This window comes from Quercus robur, chromosome 3, assembly GCF_932294415.1.
Source record: "Quercus robur chromosome 3, dhQueRobu3.1, whole genome shotgun sequence".
Lineage (NCBI taxonomy): Eukaryota > Viridiplantae > Streptophyta > Magnoliopsida > Fagales > Fagaceae > Quercus > Quercus robur.
Window position 1 is genome coordinate 34,052,347 of NC_065536.1, and position 23,021 is coordinate 34,075,367.

The 23,021-nt window shown below is 34.4% G+C and overlaps 1 pseudogene; it reads right to left on the reverse strand.

The window, feature by feature from the left end:
- Positions 1-15,456: 15,456 nt before the first annotated feature.
- LOC126719553 (exopolygalacturonase-like) lies at positions 15,457-17,735 on the reverse strand (annotated as a pseudogene).
- Positions 17,736-23,021: the final 5,286 nt, after the last annotated feature.

The following is a 23,021-nucleotide window of genomic DNA, read 5'->3' on the forward strand; positions in this document are numbered from 1 at the left end:
TTACTATTATGATTTTTTTAGGTATATAATTTATGAAATAATCTCTTAAGATTATTTCAGCATCATACTCCAAAAATATAAGAGATAACGTAGAAGGATCCTTATTATATAAGTACGGGTACTCCAACCATCTTTCTTAGTTGAAGTTGCAAGTATTTTTTTTTTAATATAATCATCTAATGCCAATCAGTATGAGTGAAGCAATTAGTATGACTGAAGTTGCCTAACTTCGACTCTGGCCATTTTTTTTTAGCATTTATGGAATTGAATTTCAATGTAGTGACAAAAGTTGTTGAGAGTCTTATCATTTAATTTGACGATACTTCCTAGAGTTTTTAATAGATACGTCAAGGGTTTAAATCTTCTCCCCTTTATTGTAACTATTAAATTAAAAAAAAAAAAATGTGAAGGCAAAAGTTTCTTATGAATAAAAATTTGTATTTTCTTCAATTTGAATTTTGACTAACACGGTTTTAGATGAAATAAAGTAAGTTGTATTTAAATTTTTTAAGAACTTTTGGTATAGAGTACCAACTAAGAATCAATTTTTTTTTTTTCATTGAAAAACTTTTAATATTTTGAAAACAGGAAAACGGAAGGATGTATGCCAACAAGACTGTGTAATCTCAAACTATGGCAAGTGCATAAGAACCTAAGGTTGTCTTATACATACTGTATTTATATATATTAATACCCTTCTGGTGCAAACTAAAAAAACATTTTAATAATTTAATTGAAAGCAAATAGTGAAGTAGATAACAAAAATAAAATAAAAAAGTTATTTTGAGTTACATGCTGAGAAGGACAATGTGTAAGACAAAAGTTGTTGTATGAATGATACTAAAAGGTGGTACTCTTACGAAGAATCTAGAGAATATTCCATAATAATATACTAGTGGTGTGTTGTCCTCACCAACCATATAATAGTGATAAATTCAGCAAAAAAAAAAAACCATATAATAGTGATATGTGTCCCTCTGGACTCTGGAGGTGTCCTCATCAGCTGTCATTCTCAAATAATCTTCTCTGCTCTCTCTGTAAATTGTAACTAACTTCTTAATGGGTTGAAGCCTAAACAGTAAGTCTACACTCTATAGACACGCCCAACTATATACTTAAATTTCCAACATCCTTTAATGTCATTTTGTGATTGTTCATTAAAAAAAAAAAATGTCATTTTGTGATTGGTACATGTATTAGTGTTAAAATCTAATCACAAATTGGCACCTAATCATGTTACAAAATTGAATGTGTTTGGCTGTGTCGGTAGGCAGACTAAAAAAAAAAATTATAATAAAAAAATTAAAAACAAATAATGAAAATCCATTTAAATTTCTTAAAACATTAGATATTTTTTTTTATTCCAACTTTAATTAGAATGATATTTTAAAATTTTTAAACCTTTACCAATAGAGTTTCACTTCAACTAAAACTATGTTAATAATTTTAATCGATATTATTAATAACAGGATTCTCTATTTGAATTTCATCATTTTGTATACTAAAATATTCTGACACGAATTCTTAAAATCTCTAAAATACTCCTATCTTTTAGTTAAATAATTTTAAATTTAGAAACACAAACTGGTTAAAAGAGTAATTTACTATTTTTAAAAAAGTTCCTCCTAAAAATTAGGACATTATCTATATCTCACTTTTAAACATTATTTCACTAAATCCAAAATAAAAAATAAAAAAGGACATAATCGTATGTGCAAAGCATGTATGATAAGTCTAGTATACTTATAATGATTTAAATGTTGAAGTTATGTCATACATTTTGTAATACTTACTTGAGTCATATAGTGCAAACACAACATATACAACCTAATTTTTATTATTTAAACAAAAAAATTATAGTAGATTATTAAAATAATATAAAAAAATTATAAAACTTCTTTTCAATTTTTTTTGAAACTTTTGGTAGAAGAATTTTAAATTGGAGTTGTATTTTTTGAACTTTTTCAAACTTTGGCAATATAATTTCACTTAGAGGTCTTAATTATTTCAATATAGAAATAATTCTCCACATGAAATAAAGAAAAAACCAGGAGAAAAAAAAAATGAGAGAGTGTCTATTTGGTGCAATTATAGAGCGTAAGAGTAAGACACAACTTTTATTTTATATTATATTATTTGATAGGATTTAATTAAATATGAGCTTGTATAATACAAGAGTTAGGTTCAAGTTACACATGGTGTAACTCTAAGTTATGTTACATCATCCAATAATTTATTATTGAATTCATATTTTGAAAATTTCACCGTTGGATTACATATTTTATATGTTCTTAACATATTGTACGCCAATTTTCATGCCAATTGGATGTTATTTACCATTTGATCCATAAACTCATCTTTTATACATTTTAAAACTACAAAAACTTGAATTTAAACAATTGATTGATGACATGACAATTGATCTTTGATCATCTTGAAATTTTGTAAGCATAGAGACCATATAAAAATAATGAACTTCAATGGCATATTTGTCAAAATTTACATCAAATTAAAAATATATTGGATGGTGTAATATTACTTAAAGTTATATCATGTGTAACTTAAACCCAATCCATAATACAAATAAAGAATATTTAAGTTAACATAACTAAATGATTGATTATTAATTTATAATTTCAAACAAATTTTTGTTTAGGTAGATTTTAGTCACAACTTATTTAATTTCTAATATTTTTATTTAAAAATAAATCATCTGGATCCTTATTAAAATAATTTAACAACTTCATGATTTTAATTGAAAATTTTAAAATTAATTGAAATCACCACAAATAGGGAAATTATGTAATTTACTTGAGTACTAATTTAATAGAAGGCGACTACTTAACGCAGAATGTAACCACTTGTTGAATGTAGAAGATAATCACTTGATGCAACCGTTACTATTGAAAAAGGTTTCTCTCTTCTTTTCTTTTTTTTTTTTTTTTTTTTTTTTGGTTAAGAAAAAAAGGATATAAATTTTGAAAATTTAACCATTGAATTGTATGTTCTTATTATATTCTCAATACTTGCAAAATTTCAATATAGAGAGAAACCATTCAAACTCCTCCTATATCTTTTTATTAGATATGAATTCTGAAAATCTAACCATTGAATTGCATATTCTTATTATATCTTCTATACTTGCAAAATTTCAAGAAGATCAATAGTTATATCATCAATGACCTATTTAAATTCCAAGTTTTTCTAGTAAACAAATTAGGCATAAAAAATAAGTTTATTAATCAAATAGTAAATAATGTTTGATTTGAATGAATTTTGACTACGTGTTAAGAACATATATAAAGAATATGTAATTTAACGATTTTTTTTAAAAAAAAATTTACATTCAATAAAAAGATATAAGAAGAGTTTAGAGAGTTTCCCTCCAAATTAATTTGGAGAGAAACATTGCCCATTATTTATGGAACCCAAATTATATAGTAGTGTCTTTTGCTCTACAGTCTACACTGTTTACTTTTATTTATTTAGTTATTATCATCATTATTATTTTGGAAGAAATTTTTTTTTTAAAGAATAAAATTTAGCTACAAAACTAGTTGTATCCTAAAACTACAATCTTACTTAATAAAATAAACATTATTATATATTTTGAAAATCTAACCATTAAATTACATGTTCTTTATGCTCTTAATACACAAGTCAAATTTTGTGTCAATTGGATATTATTAATTTACTCTATGATATATAAGTTTACATTTTATGCATAATTTTAAATTAAAAAAACTTGCAATTTAAACAATTTATTGATGATATAGCTATTGGTAATTAATTTTCTAGAAATTTTGCAAACATGGAGGATATAAGAAGAAGATGTAATCTAATGGTGGATTTGTAAAAATTCACTTTCAATAAAAAGATAGTGAATAAACTTGTAGCCTAAAGCTACAACTAATTTTGTAGCTAAATTTTGTCCCTTTTTTTATACTTGTTGAAGAGCAGAGCTCATCTTCTGATAAAGTCTTTGATGGTTGAATAGGAGATTTGAAATTCAATTTTTACCTACACAAAAACTAATATTGGTATCTTGAAACGAATGCCATACGTTAAAACTCTCTCTAGAAAAAAAAAAAAAAAATTTTTTTTTTCCCAAAATAAATATCTCTAGCTTTAATTGTTTCTCCAACTAGCGGCATTAATTTGATCAACGGTCTACTCAAACTTTAACAGATGGTTTCACTTGTGAGGGTTATTTTAAATGTCGATCATATCTTTTGTTTGATGCACACCATGTGACAATTGACACCATTTTGTTTACGTGTAGGCCATACCGAACATTAAACTCTTGGAAATCTCATCACTAAAATCAAGTCCCAGATAAAGGTTCGATATCAATGTTGATGGTAGTTGTAAAGCTCTCTTGTCTTGTGGGTGTTGATGCATGATACTTTTACTTTTACATACATAGGGTCTTGCTCTTAATTATGGCAAACCAATGTTGTACGCCATTGCGGTTTGTGGGTAATTAGATGGAACTAGGTGAGGTCACCGCCCTAATTTAATAACAAACTCTGCCAGAGAATTCACATGAATTTCAATTCAAGAGTCTTTTTCTCTTCAGCTTTCATTTTCCTTTCCAAGTTTTTATACTTTATCATGATCTGGTTGGCTACAAAAGTCGGGCAAACACTTAATTAGGATATGACCCTTAATTAAGTGCTGATAATGATCTAAAAATTTCCTCTGGAAGGTCCAAGATTTCTAGTCAACAAGGGAATTACTTGATAAGAAAGTTAGCAAGGAAGAAATTGATGCATAAGTCTATTTATTATTTTTTTTTTTTAGGAACAAATTGATGCATAAGTTGACACATATACTAAATTAATTTAGAACCACATAAAAATGCAGAAATCAGGTGCATAAACAGTGTAAATTTAGGTATAAAGAAATGGTGTGTCTACATATATAAAAAACTCATCAAGATATGAATGTGATCCGTCTTTGTCTTTTGATGAACTGACAGACTTTATTCCAAGAAATGTGATCCGTCTTTGGCTTCAGTGCTCCCTGTCATTCAAAACTTTGGTGATGACTACATGTACAGATTGCTCAACTACTAGACATGACTAATGACTAGAAGTGGCAAATGGATGGGTTGAGTTATAAATTGATTGGGTGTGTAATCACCTATCTATTCATTTATAACCAGTTTGTATATAAATTAATTATCAATTTTCAACCCAATTAATTTAATTAGTAACCCATCCATTTAATCTAATACGACCCACATACCTATAAAACTACTTGAATATCCTCAATGACCCAAATACCCCTATACTTCCAAAATTACCAATATATCCTTGAATATCCAAAATTATCCCCAAAATCTTTAAAATGAGCAAAATGTCACCAAAATCTCTAAAATGAGTAAAGTACTCATAGAACCTCTAAAATGACCGCGTTTTGATCACCTAATATTAGACTTGCATGAGATGCGCGTTGCTTTGTGACTCAAAGTTGAAACGGATAGAATAGAATTAGAAACATTGCAATTTGCAATGACAATTAATATATAATATTGATGAATTCAGATTTCAAAGCTGAAATGGTAGCGCCATTGTGAGAGAGATTGAAGTAGTGGAAGCTCATATTTCTCGTGTCAGACCCGTTTGTTTAATGATGGCAAGGACTAGAAATTGTCATCAATGTTGCTGTTGAAAATACTAATAAATAGTGAAGGTGGACCCATATACGCAGGATGATAGTTTGAATTCTTCCCCAGATTTTTATTGAACAAAATGAGGTATGGTAATATCAAATATATATGATTGTTTTTAACTACTTTTTAAGCCACACTACTAATAAGTGAACGCGAAGAAATTGGTTGATTCTCTGTAAATTCTAATTTGGATTTTGGACAGGTAAAACTGTAGAATATATACAAATCCGTATCTAAATTGTCGGGAAAGAGTAAGACATAAGAGAGATGAGAGATATTACAGTAGATGCACCATATCCATACGTATCTAAATTAATAATGCCTATCTATAATTCCCACCTTTTTTATATAACAGCCTGTGCGCCGCCTAAACCCTAAAATTAGTGTTTTACTTTTGAAGGTCTTATATTTTTGAATACTATCATGGAAATTATCACCTCCTCTTTCAATTCACACTTCTTTTTACTAATCTAATTTGTTATGGTAGCCAATTATGAATATGGATAACTAATTTAACATTGATCCACATACCTTTTTTTTTTTTTAATATATATACTAATTTTCGTCACTTTATCTAAGTTGTGATACAAAAGTTGTCTCTAGACTATCTTTTTAATTTAATGCCCACAAATGAAAGTCTAGGTCTCATAATTTTTGGATACACAGTATAAGTTTTAAACCTCTTTTACTTACACTCATTTTTCAATGTGGGATTAAACCACTATTTTTTCTTTTGAGAATACTAAGTATTTTTAACACACACACATGGGGAGAGGGGAGAAGGTTTTTTGAAGAAACTTACAGTGGTGTATATCTAAAATGGCCTAAACTCTTGGAACAATATACACAACTGTAAGTTTTTTTAAAAAGCCTTCTCCCCTCTTCCCATGTGTGTTAAAATAATTAGTATTTACAAAAAAAAAAAAAAGGTCCCATAATTTTTATCCTATAATATAAAATTATAGTTATTTATAGGAATCTAAAACAAACTATCTAAAATAAAATTTTTTTAGAAAATAGTGTATGTCTAGGTGAAAAGAGAAAAAAAAAAAAATCCATGTTGTAGGGCCGGGGAGCTTATGATTCGGCCCACGCTCTATCCGGGCTCAGGGCCCGTGCCGAGGAGGTAATGTGCCGAGGACGAGTGATCAAAGGCCGAGGGGATAAGGGGAACAGCTGAGGACGACCCTATTCTCGGCACTCCAAGACTTTGATGAGAAAAACAACGTCTTAGTGAAGGCCATCCCCAAATAGTCCCCTGAAGGGGATGTGAGTGGAATAGGGCCCATGTGGAGGTACGGTGCAAAATAGGTTCAAGGAAAATACGTCCCCTCCGCATTAAATGCACCGGCCAACGTCCTGATCATGTTAATGAGAGAAGACGCTTGGACAGTGTAACTTTGATCCTCGCAACTAATAGAAAGTAAGAAAGGACAGCTGATGGGACAGGAACAGAAGCAAGCACCTGCCTGACCAACAAGTGGAGGGCTAAGATCAACCAAGAAGGACTATATAATGTAAAAGTTAGTGCACAAAAAAGGGGCTGGGAAAAATGGCCAAAAACCAGAGCCTCCCAGCCCGCCTCCAGGAGAGAGAGACTCCCAAGGCGAACACGATTTAAACCATGTATGAACACCACGAAAAACCCACCGTCTGGTGACTGAGGCCTAGCCTTTCAAACTCACGTTCTACAAATAATATTGTTTGGGCCTTTTTACGTACGAATCCAACACTGTTATGGGTCGTTACAAATCGTGTCCTTACAATTGGCGCCGTCTGTGGGGAAGGCTTGTGTGTTGGCATGGGCGGTAGGTCGAAACAGTTCCCTTGTCATTTCTAATAGTCGGTTGTTGTGTCCTAGCGTAAAGTTCCACTAGGGGCTATGTTTCTTTACTAGGGGCTACGCTTTGTGGCGTCAGCCGCACAGATGGTTCTAGGGGCTCGGCTGAGCAGCTAATTCCCTCAAAACCAAGGTCTCATGCCATAGTTGGGGGGTTAATTCTCTCCAACTACTTAGATGAGAAAACTGAGTTTTGGACAGAACCAAGGTATTGTATGGTCCTCAGACTCAAACCTATGGGGAAACCAACTACTTAGATGAGAAAACTGAGTTTTGGACATAACCAAGATATTGTATGGTCCTCGGACTCAAACCTATGGGGAAACCAACTACTTAGATGAGAAAACTGAGTTTTGGACAGAATCAAGGTATTGTATGGTCCTCGGACTCAAATTTATGGGGAAACCAACTACTTATCAATATCTATCAAGTTTTGGACAGAACCAAGGTATTGTATGGTCCTCGGACTCAAACCTATGGGGAAACCAACTACTTATCAAAATCAAGTTTTGGACAGAACCAAGGCATTGCATGGTCCTCGGACTCAAGCCTATGGGGAAACCAAATACTTAGCAACATCTATCAAGTTTTGGACAGAACCAAGGTATTGTATGGTCCTCGGACTCAAACCTATGGGGAAACCAACTACTTATCAAAGGCAAGTTTTAGACAGAACCAAGGCATTGCATGGTCCTCGGACTCAAGCCTATGGGGAAACCAAATACTTATTAATATCTATCAAGTTTTGGACAGAGCCAAGACATTGCATGGTCCTCGGACTCAAGCCTATGGGGAAACCAACTACTTATCAATATCTATCAAGTTTTGGACAGAACCAAGGTATTGTATGGTCCTCGGACTCAAACCTATAGGGAAACCAACTACTTATCAAAATCAAGTTTTGGACAGAATCAAGACATTGCATGGTCCTCGGACTCAAGCCTATGGGGAAACCAAATACTTATTAATATCTATCAAGTTTTGGACAGAACCAAGGCATTGCATGGTCCTCGGACTCAAGCCTATGGGGAAACCAACTACTTATCAATATCTATCAAGTTTTGGGCAGATCCAAGGTATTGCATGGTCCTCGGACTCAAACCTATGGAGAAACCAACTACTTTAAAGAAACCTGGGCTCTAAGCAGGACTTAGTGACTACACGTGACATCTAAAATGATGCCTATATCTTCGTTGAATAAGGGTTAGAAATGAGTCCAAGGCTCTGCGGGTGCAGGTAAGCTAGGGTTTTGAAACATGATGTTAAAATGCATCGCATGCGCAAGTATTCAGACGTGTTAAGATAAATTAGTTCAGGATTCATAAACAATAGTAAGTATCGACAAGAAGGAAAAAGGAAGAAAAAGATTTCATATTTACATATTCAACAGGTTCAAACTACCAATAGATTACAAAGTTTTCAAAACGAAAAAGAGACAAGTTAATCGTTAAACTGAAAACAAATATGGAGCCTAGCCAGGGTTTCTATTTCTTTAGTTTTGCATCGGCCACGTCCTGGGAAGGTGGAGCGGAATCAGCTTTGGCACCCTGGAGGATAGCCCCTTCTGGGGAAGGCTGAACAGGGTCAGTATCGGTACTCTTGGGAACCACAACAAGGGGAATTGCCTATGGGGGCTGAGCAAGTGTGGCTGGCTCCTCAGCATTAGGCATCTGAGTGCTAACCACGGGCTCAGTAACCTCTTTAGGTGCCCCAGGATCTGTATGCTGAGATATTTCTATTACATCCTGAAGTTCTCCCTTTTTGAGCATCTTGCCAGGAGAGCCGCAGACCTGTAAGTCTTCCGACTGAGTGACCCCTTCCTCGGGTTGGTCACCCATAGCCATGGAGCTGGAGGAAGAGACCTCGCGGATGGCTGTAGGGTAGAATATGTTCTCTGCCTTCCACAAATCGGATGAAGCATTCACCCCAGCTCGCTTCAATACCTCTTCCCAAACCTGGGAGCAATAAAGCCTGCATACTCCAGGAATCTGGACTTTAAGGATGGCTTGGGTTTCAGCTACCCCTGCATTATAACCATCATCCTCGGCCGTTTCCTTGGCAACTTCAGCCTCATTTCTGGCAAACTCGGCCTCCCGCTTGGCCCTTAGGGCTTCATCACGGGCATACTCCACCACACCTTTATCATGCTCGGCCGCGGCCAGCTTCTTATTTAAACCCTCGATCAGATCTTTAGCTATTTGTAACTGATCCTCGGCTTCAAGTAGACGCTACGTTTGATCCTCGGCCTGTTTTTGGGCTCTAGCTAGGCCCGCCGAGGCACTATCCCTTTCACAGATAGCATCTGTTAGGTCAGCCTTGGCCTTGGTGAGTTCATCCTCAGAGGCTTGGAGAGTCTTCAAGGCCGTTATGCGCTTGATGCGTTCATTCTCAGCCGCCTTACTCTTATTGTTCACCTCTTCCTCCATCCTATAGGTGGCCTGGAGAGCCTGGCAGGGGAGATAAACGCATAGTTAATGACAAACTAGGAGCGAGAATTAATAAAGTGTTAGGTTTCAAGAAACCTTACCATGCCCAAGTACCTCTTAGTACTGAGAAAAACCTCTTGCATCCTCATTTTCCTCAGTCCATCCATGTCAGTGGGAAGTAGCATGGTTTTCCCTAGTGCGTCTGCTACGTAGCCACCCTCGCCATCTCCGAGGTCCCTCATGGATGCAGTTTCCAGCAGTGGACCCCCGTGAAGCATTGGGGCAGGAAGCCAGGCGCTCGGCGAGGACTGGGCCTCAATCCCCTTTCTCTTGCCTTGAGAGGATTGGACTTCAGTTTCTTTACCCTTGCTCTGGTGTCCAATCTTTAGTTGTTTAGAGCGCGGAGCCTCCTCCTTCTCCTTAGAAGGTTGGGATTTCCCCCCGTCCATGATTTCCTTGCCCTTGGGGCTCCTCTTTCTCTTTGAATCAGTGCCTTCAGGCCGAGGAGGCAGAGCTGGTTGGGAGGAAGCAGGAAATTTGGGGCGGGGGGATTATGACTGTGACCTGGTGGAAGATGACCTGGTCTGGACAGTCTGGGGCTGAGGTGGTGGGGAAGGAGCATTGGGTTGTGGCGTTCCCTGCGTATCCTTCCCAGGTTGGCCCTTGAGGAGTTCGAGTAGGGGGGTCAGGGGCTTTCTCTTGAGTCCCATCTCGGCTTGAGTAGAGGTGCCTACTGACGACAATTCCGCCTCGGACAAGGCTGGGTCACCTATGTCACCAGAAGGATCCTTGGATTGGAGGGCTAGGTCAAATACCCCAAAACCTTCCTCGGGCCAATCTAGCTCACCTTCGTCCTCTGCTACTTGATGAGACGAGGAGGGGCCCACCGGTGGGATGTTCTCGGGGACAGATGATTCTTGGGAGATAAAAAATCCTGTCTCGACCACCATAATTTTTGGAAGCCAAGGACGGCTGGCGTTGATCACGTGCCTTGCGTCCGTAAATGACTTCTGAACAGGAGAGTACCCTAGTATTTTGTGAGCTGCTCGGACTTGACCATCTCCGTCATTTACAAAAACTGCTGCTTGTAAGACAGTCTCCAAGTCCGCCCGGTTGACTAAGTGAAAATGCCGTTGGTAGGCGTGTAGATCTATTAAAAGAAAAAACACGCATGCATGTTTAGTTACCGAATAACATCAGATTAGAATGGCATTAAGGCTCATCGCCTTTCCATTCCCAGTACCCCACCTGGTTCTCCTTCTACTACGGGGCACGGATCGCCATCGTGCCATTCACCAGAGATGATAAGGAAATCCTTGTTTAATCCTTTGTTGGAGTCAGGGAGGCATTGGATTAATCGAACCCTTTCGTCCCTTGACTTCATGTAAAAGGTTTTCCCCTTCAACTTTTGGAGATTATAGCACCAGTTCACATCATGGTGGGTCAGTCTTAACCCCATCTTCTCGTTTAAAGCGTCCACGCAACCCAGAATCCTAAAAACGTTGCCGGCGCACTGAGTGGGGGCTAATCGGAAGTGCCTGAGGTAACCCCTCGTTACCGGCCCCATAGGGATTCTCATACCCCCCTCTACAAAGGCGAGGACGGGAATTACTACCGCGCCCGTTTCCCTCTTATAATGCCACTCCCCTATCTTACAATGCCTCAGACTTACGTTGGGAGGAATCCTATAATCGACGATGAACTTATTCATCGCCTCTTCAGTATCTACTAATTTCCTCAATCTCAATTTAGCCATCTCTATGATTTACTAAACAAACCCAACCCGTGACGAGAGAAGAAAGGGAATCAATGAAAAATAAACCCAGAAAAGAAAAAGCACGAGTTAATGGAGGTAGGGAACTTACATAAACGAGGAAAGGCGCTTCGGATAGGCTTTTTTGGGCTGGAGATAGACTTGAATTTGGATGAAAATTCAGATGAACCCAGAGTATACGTGCTAGAACTCTTAAGTGCAAAACTGAAGAGACAGATCCGTTCCAAAAAATCTCTTATACTTTCTAGGGTAACTGCACAAATTTTCCCGCCCATAAAGACCAAGGGATCATGACCGTTCGATCTTCATCATGTCGTAGAACGTGGGAAACACAAAGCCGCCCGTATTTAATGAGGCCACGTTTCGCCTTCCAAGGGCTCTAGGAACGTACCTAGGGCAGATAAAAAGTCTCGAGAACCAATATGTGACAAGGATGGACAGGCATTGACAGATATATGATGTCATCAAAACCCTCCTATCCGTCCAAGGAGTCGGATAGCAGGATTTTGAGGGGCTATTGTAGGGCCGGGAAGCTTATGGTCCGGCCCACGCTCTATCCGGGCTCAGGGCCCGTGCCGAGGAGGTAATGTGCCGAGGACGAGTGATCAAAGGCCGAGGGGATAAGGGGAACAGCTGAGGACGACCCTATCCTCGGCACTCCAAGACTTTGATGAGAAAAACAACGTCTTAGTGAAGGCCATCCCCAAATAGTCCCCTGAAGGGGAAGTGAGTGGAATAGGGCCCACGTGGAGGTACGGTGCAAAATAGGTTCAAGGAAAATACGTCCCCTCCGCATTAAATGCATCGGCCAACGTCCTGATCATGTTAATGAGAGAAGACGCTTGGACGGTGTAACTTCGATCCTCGCAACTAATAGAAAGTAAGAAGGGACAACTGATGGGACAGGAACAGAAGCAAGCACCTGCCTGACCAACAAGTGGAAGGCTAAGATCAACCAAGAAGGACTATATAATGTAAAAGTTATTGCACAAAAAAGGGGCTGGGAAAAATGGCCAAAAACCAGAGCCTCCCAGCCTGCCTCCAGGAGAGAGAGACTCCCAAGGCGAACACGATTTAAACCATGTATGAACACCACGAAAAACCCACCGTCTGGTGACTGAGGCCTAGCCTTTCAAACTCACGCTCTACAAATGATATTGTTTGGGTCTTTTTACGTACGAATCCAACACTATTATGGGTCGTTACAAATCGTGTCCTTACACATGTCTTTTACGCTTTCTCTAATACTCAAAAATTGAAAGTATTTTGTTTCTCAAAAAAAAAACAAAAACAAAAATTGAAAGTATTTCCATCAAATATTAAAGAAAAAAAAATCTTTATAAAAAATATCTCCTAACAATTAGTCACCAACAACAACTCTTTTTCTTTATTACCCTAAACTTATTCTTACAAGTCATGTTAAAGAAGCTAGTGGCAGGTTTTGTAAGACTTCAAAGAGTCCAAGGATATGGAGTAAGGAATAAAGCAATGGATGTTGTTCTAGATTTTGTAATAGCATACGATGATTTGATTAATGAACATTTGTTTCAAGAATAGGTTTCACACTTAATTACTTCAAAAGGGAGATGAATTAAGGTTGAAGGACATAAAAAATAATCAATCAATATATATATATATATATATATATATAAAGTAGGGATCTCATGTGGGAAACCATGAGATTTTGTCAAGTGGCACATTCTATACAAAAAGAATTGAAATATTCTCAAATATCACATTATAGATAAAAACAAATTAAATATTGACTTTTTGTTTCATTTGGTTCAATGTTTCAAGACTTTTCTAATTAAAAAATAAATATTCTTTGTATCATTTGGTTTAATGTTTCAAGACTATCATCCCTTACAAATACACACAAAACTCTTTGCATTTTAATTCACTATTTTCACCTTTTGCACTTTTACCCTTTTATATATATCTACTCATAGTCTTTCATGTCATACCATGTCAAATACACACAGACAAAAGATGATGTTATTTACCTTCAATCTTTCGATGACACTTATCTAGTTCTAACATTGTTGCTATCTCATCTAATTTTAACTCGTATAAGTTAGTTACAACTAAGGAAGGGGGGCTTGCATTTTGTATTGAGTAACAATGACAATTACGATTTTGATGTTAAGATCGAACGTTGTAGATTTGTGGGTTTTATAAATAATGTGATTGTTTGTGGGTATTTGAGGTGTGTATTTTGTTTTAGAATTAAGGAGAAAGAGAAAAACACATTTTATATAAACTTTTATTCTATAACTAGCCTCATCACACTCGCTTTGCATGTGCAATGATGATTTTTATTTTTTATTTTTTGGGTATACACGTTTTACTCATGATAGTTTTATTTTATTTTTTATTTTAAGAAGAAGTTGTATCAGTACTTGACTACTAATGTGAGAGAAAAATGTGGAGATGAGATAAAAACAATTTCGTGACAAAAAAAAAAATGGTACATTTGTGGAAAAAAGAAAAAGCAATTTTATTTTTTACATTTTTTCTAAAAGAAGTTATATTAGTACTTGACAACTAACGTGAGAGAGAAATGTGGAGGTGGGGGAAATTTTTTTTAGCTGAAAATTAGAAGTTTTTAAATTACTAATTTTACATGTCTAACTCTATGATTTAAGTCTTAGAAATAGATGAATTTGACGGTATTTTAGGCATCTAAATTGAGGATCCAAAATAGGGTAAGCCCCTTAAATAGTGGTATAAATGCGTGTTGAGTGTGTGAGTACAAAGCTAAATGGATAAATCTAGCTGTCTCAAAATATATTTTTTACAAAAGGATTGGCATGTAGTTAGTGACTTTGTGAAAGAGAGACTATTGAATGGGCTTTTGGTTTTGGTTGATGATGGTATTGCTCAGGACTGTCCAAGGGACGAGTCGAGTTGGCAAAATCAATCCAAACTCATTTGCCCACCTAAACCCACTAACTTAAATACGACCTAAACCTATGCAATTATTAATTGGGTTAAATGGGTAGTAACCCAATTAGACTCAATTAAAACTAATGTTAATTAGATTTTTAACTGGGTATCTAATTAAACCTAAGTATCATTTCTACAAATCACCCAACTCTGAAACACCCTAAAACCACAAAAAAAACCAAAATACCCATAAAACCTCCAAAATTACCAAAATACCCTGTAAACCTAAAAAATGATTGAAATACCTCCATAACATTAAAAATAACCAAAATACCTCTGAAACCTTAAAATGACCAAAATACCCCCTAAACCCATAAAATGACCAAAATAGCCTCGAAACCTAAAAAAAGACCAAAATACCCCCTAAACCTAAAAAATGACCGAAATACCCTTGAAACCTAAAAGTTTACTCATTTTTTTGTTTACTTACCTGATTGTGTACTAAATTGGATTTGTTATAGATGCTTAACAATATTAGTGGACAATATTACTTAAGAATAAAAAGCATTTAGTAAGAGTTGAATAAAATTTTTGATTTTTATTAAGAATGATCTCAATTGCAATAACAAAAAAAATACCATCTACAACAACACTACAAATCATAGCAGATTTCAGCAAAAGGCTGAACTTAAACAACTCAAAAAATAACTAAGAAAAATTTCCCAATTTCATTTAAATAAAGAAAAATGGAACATGTTAGATGGGGTTTTATTTAGAATAGAACCCCAATAACCTATCTGCAAATTGTATTTGTTCATTCTACATTTGTTTTAATAGCTTGGGAAGCATTTCTTTAATGTTTGTTCTCACAAGAAGGAGGGTTCTGCTTGCCCGAAACTGCGGGCTAGACATTAACACAAGTGGAAGTAGCAGATCCTCCAACTCCCTTGTATGCGAGATCAATGTCAGAAAGCACCACTTGTTGACATGGTACACTCTTACTACAAATAAGATTCACAACTTCCTTTGTCGAAGACGTGCCTCTAATTTTCTTGAAGCTAACATTGCTAATCTTAACTTTAGAGGGAGACTGAAAACAAAACAACAAAGCGCACCCAAGAATTTGATATTAGTATTTGTAATTGTTTTTACTTTTTTTAACCTTTAACATCAAAATTTGTGTATATATTTGTGATGTTTATAAGAACCTAGTTTGAGCATTGATTGTTTGGGCAGTAGTTTTGATCAATGATGATAGGATTAGCAACATTGTTCATGACAACATCCTCGAAATGTATATCAGAAGCAACTCCGGAAGGGGAAGAAGGCCATGCTTTGATTCTAACACCATTAGTTGTATTGCTAAATGTGGCACCAGTAACTCTGATTCCTGAAATAGGTTGTTCGTTCTGGTACTTTCCAAGACTTCCAATGCTAATACCATGGTAAGGTCCACAAGTTACTTGGTTAGTAGTAAAATCTTGGGTTCCATCACCAATGGAGATGCAATCATCACCTGGTGTTGGTAATGGTAATCTGAGATGAACATCCCACGTGTATTCCATCAGTGTTGGGGCTATCTACGGGTGCAGTGATTGTAACATGTTGGAATTGCAACTTCTTGCATTCGAAAAGGTTGATGTGGAAAAATTTGCTGTCCTTTGATGTAATGTCATGGATTTTTGAATTTTGACATAGTTGAACCTTATATTCTGTTCATGTTTATAAGCTAGATAAATTAAAACGCTAAATATGAGTGCTTGAGTTTCATTTAAAAACATTTTAATTAGTAAATTGCTAATGATTCTTTGAATTATATAAAAATAAATAAAAATTTGTTTGGATATAAATGTGATCATTAAATCAATATTAAAAAAATGGTAAAGTTATAGCAAATATTATTACATAAAAACTTACAAACTAATGTGTCTATGAACGTGGTTGGTACTACTTCAGTAATATTATATTATATAAACAATTCTTCAAATACCACAAGCTTTGTCAAAAGAGTACATGTGCGATTGTCATTGGTGAATTATCAATTTTAGACTTAAACATTGTTTTTCCTCTATCACTTATAGTCGCACATGTTAGTGTTGTGGCACAAAAAGTTGTGTCCATACTCCATAAAATTTCTCATATATAAATTTTAAAATTAATTCTTTTTCGAGTTGTAACACATCACTATACAAAACTTGTCAAATTGTTTGTAAAACATCATTTAACATATAAATGTTTGAATTATTTTTTTTAATGGGTAAAGTTTGTAAAGTTGTAGTGTCTATGTATACCTACATAGAAAATGATGGAAATATAAATGCTAATTAATTAAGATTGAAATCTTACAATAGGAAGTACGTTGCAGTTTTTGTCTTTGTTACACTCATTTTTTTGCCATGCTTGTTGTCCTTTGCCATAAAAAACTCCACCACCTGACACAGTGAGACTGTCGATACGTTCAAAAACAACCCAACCATCTTTATCGTTGAAGGAGGCAACATCTGATGGGGCTTGTAGAGTTCCCTGAAGGTTAAAGTCAATAGCACCTTTGCATGGACCCAACAAAGTCACTAAACCTAGTTTGTATACCCTTGCTGAAATCACAACTCTACTTTCTGAGCTTGCGCACGCAGCTTTCCAAGCTTTTGTCAAAGCCTAAACACATTATAAAAAAATCAAGATCAATATATAATAATCATTTTGCATGTTAATTTTTTATCATTTGGTCATGACATCGATTAGTTTCTAGTGTAAACAAAGTTTGAACTTAAGTTCTCTTATTCAAAGTTAAAAGGTTTTACTAGTTATGTTAATTGGAACACACTCTTCATGTCAATTAAGTATAGTTGATTGCATTCACATATTTATACATGAGTTATATCAGCATTTGGTTTTGCTCCATATGATTTAACATCAAAGACCTACTAGGCATTGGTGGATGCCAACACCAGTAGCAAGGAAATTGTTGCAATGCTTAAATTCTTTCCCATCTTATTGTTCTTTATTTCCTTTCTATTGCCAATTTGTTGTGCAAAATGATGGTAACCCCATTTGGTTTAAAGCTATTTATACTTCAAAACTTGATCTCCACACCATTAATGGCATGCTGTTAATCACCTGAAATTTGTTCATTTTATCATGTAACCAAAGCGAATACTTCCGTTAGTAAGGGGAAAAATTCTAGTAAAATCATCATCTACCAAAATTGTCCAAATTTAGTATAGGCAGCATGCTTGTCTTCAGTTTACAATAGCAAATAATGAAACCCACCGATATTTTGCTTATTTTTTAGGTTTCGGGGATTTTAGTAAATTTATTTTGTTTTTGGGGGTATTTCTATCATTTTTTAGGTTTTGAGATGTATTTATGCCATTTTTTTTTTAAAGATTTAGGGGGGGTATTTTGGTAATTTTTTTAAGGTTTTGGGAGTATTTCAGTCATTTTTTTGGTTTATGGAGTATTTTGGTCAATTTTTAGGTTTCAGGGGTATTTCGACCCTTTTTTTTAGTTTCGAGGGTATTTTGGTAATTTTAAGTGGTTTTTTTTAGCATATTTGGTTTTTCTTTAGGTTTGAAGGGTATTTTGGAAATTTAAAAGGATTTAAGAGTACTTTAGTCATTTTCAAGTTTTGGGGGCATTTTGGTAATTTTGATTATTGGGTAATTGGACGGATTGGGGTTTACCCATAATAATTGGGTTGGGTTGGGTTTGGGTTAGAAGTGATTAGTTATATGAGAAATAAATGGATAAATGAGTTTTACCCAACCCAATTGTCCACCCCAAAGCCACCCATTTGACACCCCTAGTATTGGGGATGAACCACGACTTCACTTGTTTTAATCGGGTGAATGGGTTACGAATCTGTTGCCAATTGAATGGTTAGACAAATCCAAGTCTCTCAGGTTGTTGGTTGGGTGGGGTGGAATGTCGGGTGACAAGGTTTGGGCTACAATTGATAATGATAGTATATAAAAAAAAAAAAATCCAACCATTCTTTAACCACTTGTAGCCCAAATCAATTGAGGCAGTAACTCAATAATGAGTATTTTAGGGATTATTTGATTTGAACCCATACAATTGACTCAACGAGAAAACGAGAAAATGAGAAAAAGATAGATGAGAAACCAAGAAAATATACATTGATAAAAAATGATATTTTTGCAAACATATCTGTTATGTGACAAAAAATGAAACATATTATATTAGTTATGTGACAATATTTGGAACTCGAGTTTCACTAGAAACTTAAAAAAAAAAAAAAAAATCAACAAAACTTTTTTTTGCTGTGAATCTAATCTAACATAGATATACAAGAATGACTTTGTATAACCAGTTTGTATGTTTTAAACACACACACATGCACACTTGCTTAAAAAAAAAAAAAAAAAAAAAAAAGGGACTCACTCAAAGGCAGAAGAAGGTTTGTCATTCTGCTCATACACATTTGGGTTGGCTCTATCGACATCCTTAAAAGAGCTAGGGAATGTTTGTTTGAGAAAAAAAGAATGGCCAATGGCACATAAATTCTGGGGAATGGACTTTTTTTTTTTTTTTTCCTTTGCATAACAAGCAAGAAATAAGAAAGAGAGAAATTAGTGTTCTCAGAAATATATTTGGTAAGTTGATGTTATTAACAATAATGATTAATTGGATAGTTGAGTGTTTTTGCTATTAGATCTCGTAAAAATCTACAATTTAAAAAAGATTGGGTTGTAAATCAATCAAATAGTTTGAGCCCAATTAGGAAAATAACTTATTTTATATTCGTTTGTTTAGTAAATAAGTCAAGCTCAGGCTCAAGTTTAAGCATAACTACTAAACAAGTCAAGCTCAAGTATAATAACGTACTAGTCGCAGATCTCGCCAGCTGCGCGTGATCTCATTAAATTTATTTATTATTTCATTTTGGACTAATTTAATAAATAGTAATGTAATTTATAATCATATTTCAATTTATTATATGGAAAATCACAAATGTAATAAATATATATATATATATATATATAATTTTTATCGTACCAAATCAAAACAATATATATTTTTTTTCAAGAATTCAAAAGGTAAATTAGCAAAAATATTAATTTTTAATAAAGTTATTTATAATATTTTGTGTATCATTAAAAATTATATAAAATCTGAAAATTTTCTTTTAGTTTTAAACAAACTTTCTCAAACCAGAAATTTTCTACCATACAATCAAAAACACCAAGAAACTTATCTAAAAAAATTAATAAAACCCAACAATACTAAATTCAAAAAAATAAAAATAAAAGTAAAAGATTGCAATTCTTTTTCCTTAAACAAAAAAAAAAAAAAAAAACCAAGACTACAATTCCAAAGGGGAAAAAGTAGATAAGTTTTTTTTTTTTTAAAAAGAAGTGTAAGGACTCAATTTGTAACGATCCCAAACTCGTATTGGGTTCGATCGCTAAAGGCCCAAATAATAAATTTGTAGAGCGTGGATATACAAGAACTAGATCAAATCTAAAAGAAAAACGATTAAACTTTAACGTCTCTGGATGGATTAGCACAAATATTACGATCAAGCTAAGTTCGTTATTTCATAAGACTTTCTTCTAGGCATCCATTGTTCAGAAGTTCCGATCTCTTTCGTAAGACTGCTTCATCACTGTTCAGGTATCACATTCACATTAATGCGGCCAGAGAGTTGGTTGAGAGGCAATTAATGCGGAGGCAGCTGTTGTTAAAGATATTTGTTTATCTTTTCTTTCTTACCCTTTATCCCATGTCCCACCTTTTGTGGTAGTACAACTTCGAAGTGTGTTTGTGACAATGTGGCGTTTAGATCGTCCTCAGACACATATTGCCGAGATAGATTTTGTCCTCGGATGCATACAAGACTCATCTCATGTGATATCTACTTCTCTTTTCATCATTTGGTTCCCTTTATAATCTTATATGGGCCTCCTCGGACAGTTTAACGTCCTCGGATGGGCCACAGGCCCAGTTAACACAGTTTTGATAGTTATTGATTAATCGGCCCCCACAAGAAGTATTGTGTTAATGTTTTCATAATCTAATTTAACATCTAATCCAACATATGGAAAATGAATAGCTAAATAAATAATTTTAAAAGCAAAATAGAATTTGTTTTCTTAAAAATCTCAAAGAACACACTAATGAAATAAAGAAGATGAAAAACAATATAAAATATTCGTAAACGCTTAAAACAATTACTTAAGCATCTAAGAATATCATATAATAAATACATAACATTTTGCTGCTAATATATTAATCTTAATATTACAAATAGTGAAAAGAAACTACACAAATACTATTGTCTTCAACTACACTAATTGTTCTTCACTAGCTTGTCTAGATTATCATTTTTTCCCCCAAATAAACTAAAATCTAACAACAACACAAAATATGACATATTATAATATGATTTTTCCCCAATTTAGATCAACATCAAACACCATTCATTAAAAGTATTTAGTGTTGTAAATAAATGATAAATAAATACTTGCATCAAGGAACACATATGAATTAGTTAATAATAGGACAATAAGCGAACGAACCTCTAGTGGGAGATCCTCCTATGACCAGTGAATATTTTTTAACAGAAAAATTTTAAAAGTAGAATTCAAAAAAACAAATATTCATCAATTTAAGGTAGAGATACAGGAAAAATAAAAAAAATCCAACAAAAAATGAAAAAAAAAATTGTTTGAGAGAGAGAGAGAGAGAGAGAGAGAGAGAGAGAGAGAAATAACTTTTTTTGTATGGGAAATATATGCATAGAATGTGAGTGAGTGACAAATTTATAGTAAGATGATGGGAATAAGAAGAGCCAAAAAAAGGAAGATGAAGAGGCAAAATAATATGTAAAGTAAATCCACTCAAGATGAATATATATAAACAATACTTTTGTTTGATTTTCCATTGATTTATTATATAAATTATAATATAAAAATTAAAGTAAATGAATATGTAAAGTTAAAATTGCCTAAGTTGAATTTGTAAAGCTAATATATTTATATATTTAATTTTGTAAAAAAATTAAAGGTAAAAAACAAATATGAAAAAGACTAATTATGTGGCTAATGACGCTGCGATGAGGTGGCTCAATAGGAGCGTAGTAATAATAAATGCTACACTTCAGCTTTTAGATATATATAAATAATATTCCTCCAAAATTTTTTTTTTTTTTTTTAATTGTAAATTTTTCATTAGTTCAATTGAATAATTATAATGGATATGTGTGTGTAATTTATAATTTTTGCTTTTTATGATAAACCCATTACTAATAAAGTTCTATAACAATTATGTTAATAATATATATACAACATTCTCCAAAACCATCTTACATAAAACATTAGAACATTATCCGTGCATCGCACAAGTGACTTAGTAGTATTTATAAACTTGCTAATAGAATGAAAATGAAAGCAAGAGTGTTAAATTGTGTTAAGTGCATTAAAAACTAAGATCAAAGAGCGTTAGTAAAAGAATGTGAAATTAAAGGCATACGGAAATGCTATTCTGATAATTTTTTATGGAAGTCACATAAGAGATTGGAGCAAACTTTGTAACCCTATTAAGGATATAAACTGTAGATCTTTTTGAATAATTAGAATGATTGAGGCAAAGGACACAATGAGAATGATGAAAACGAGAAAAGCTAGGAAACCTAATGAGATATTTGAATTTGTACGGCACCGAGCTCCCAAAGCCCATACTGGCCTTGGGCCCAGACCCATCTAGGCCCCGGGCCCAAGCCCATACCGGCCTTGGGCGCAGGCCCAGCAGGAAGTTCCAGTTACCTTATGCCCTTCTTGAAACTGCCTTAGAGCAAAAACACGTTTTGGGTATTAAGTTCCCGGGGTTGACCGGTTAATCTTTCCCGGTAGAGCGCATGAGTCATATCCGGGAAGGTCATGATATACACGGAAACGTGAGTTGCCGAACATAATCGGTGAAAATGGAACCAAGTTCCAAGATCATAAATGCTGCACCGCCCTCTCACCTAAACAACCACTTTAACCAGATAATACTGGACCTTCAATAGCACTAACGGTGACTGTAATCATGATCTCCCCACTAACCTTGGCTATAAATAGAAGAAAGTTGGGAGAAGAAGGGGTTCAGAAAAATTGAGAGAAAATAGTCAAGGAGAGAGTATCAACTGAGTGTTGCTTTGAGTCTCTCTGCCGAGAACGACCCATTGTAGGAAATCCTCAAACCCACTACAAATAAATTGTGAGCCCAAGTGATCTAAGGCCCAGAATTCTTGTACTTGGTTCTTACAGAATTGATGTTTGAAAGTGCTTGGGTGACATGGGTTTATCATGGTTAAGAAACATGTCTAATAAGATCTTAAGTGTTTAACAGAATACTTGGCGAGTGGAGGTGAGACACTCTAATACATATAAACAAGAATAAGGGAGATATTTT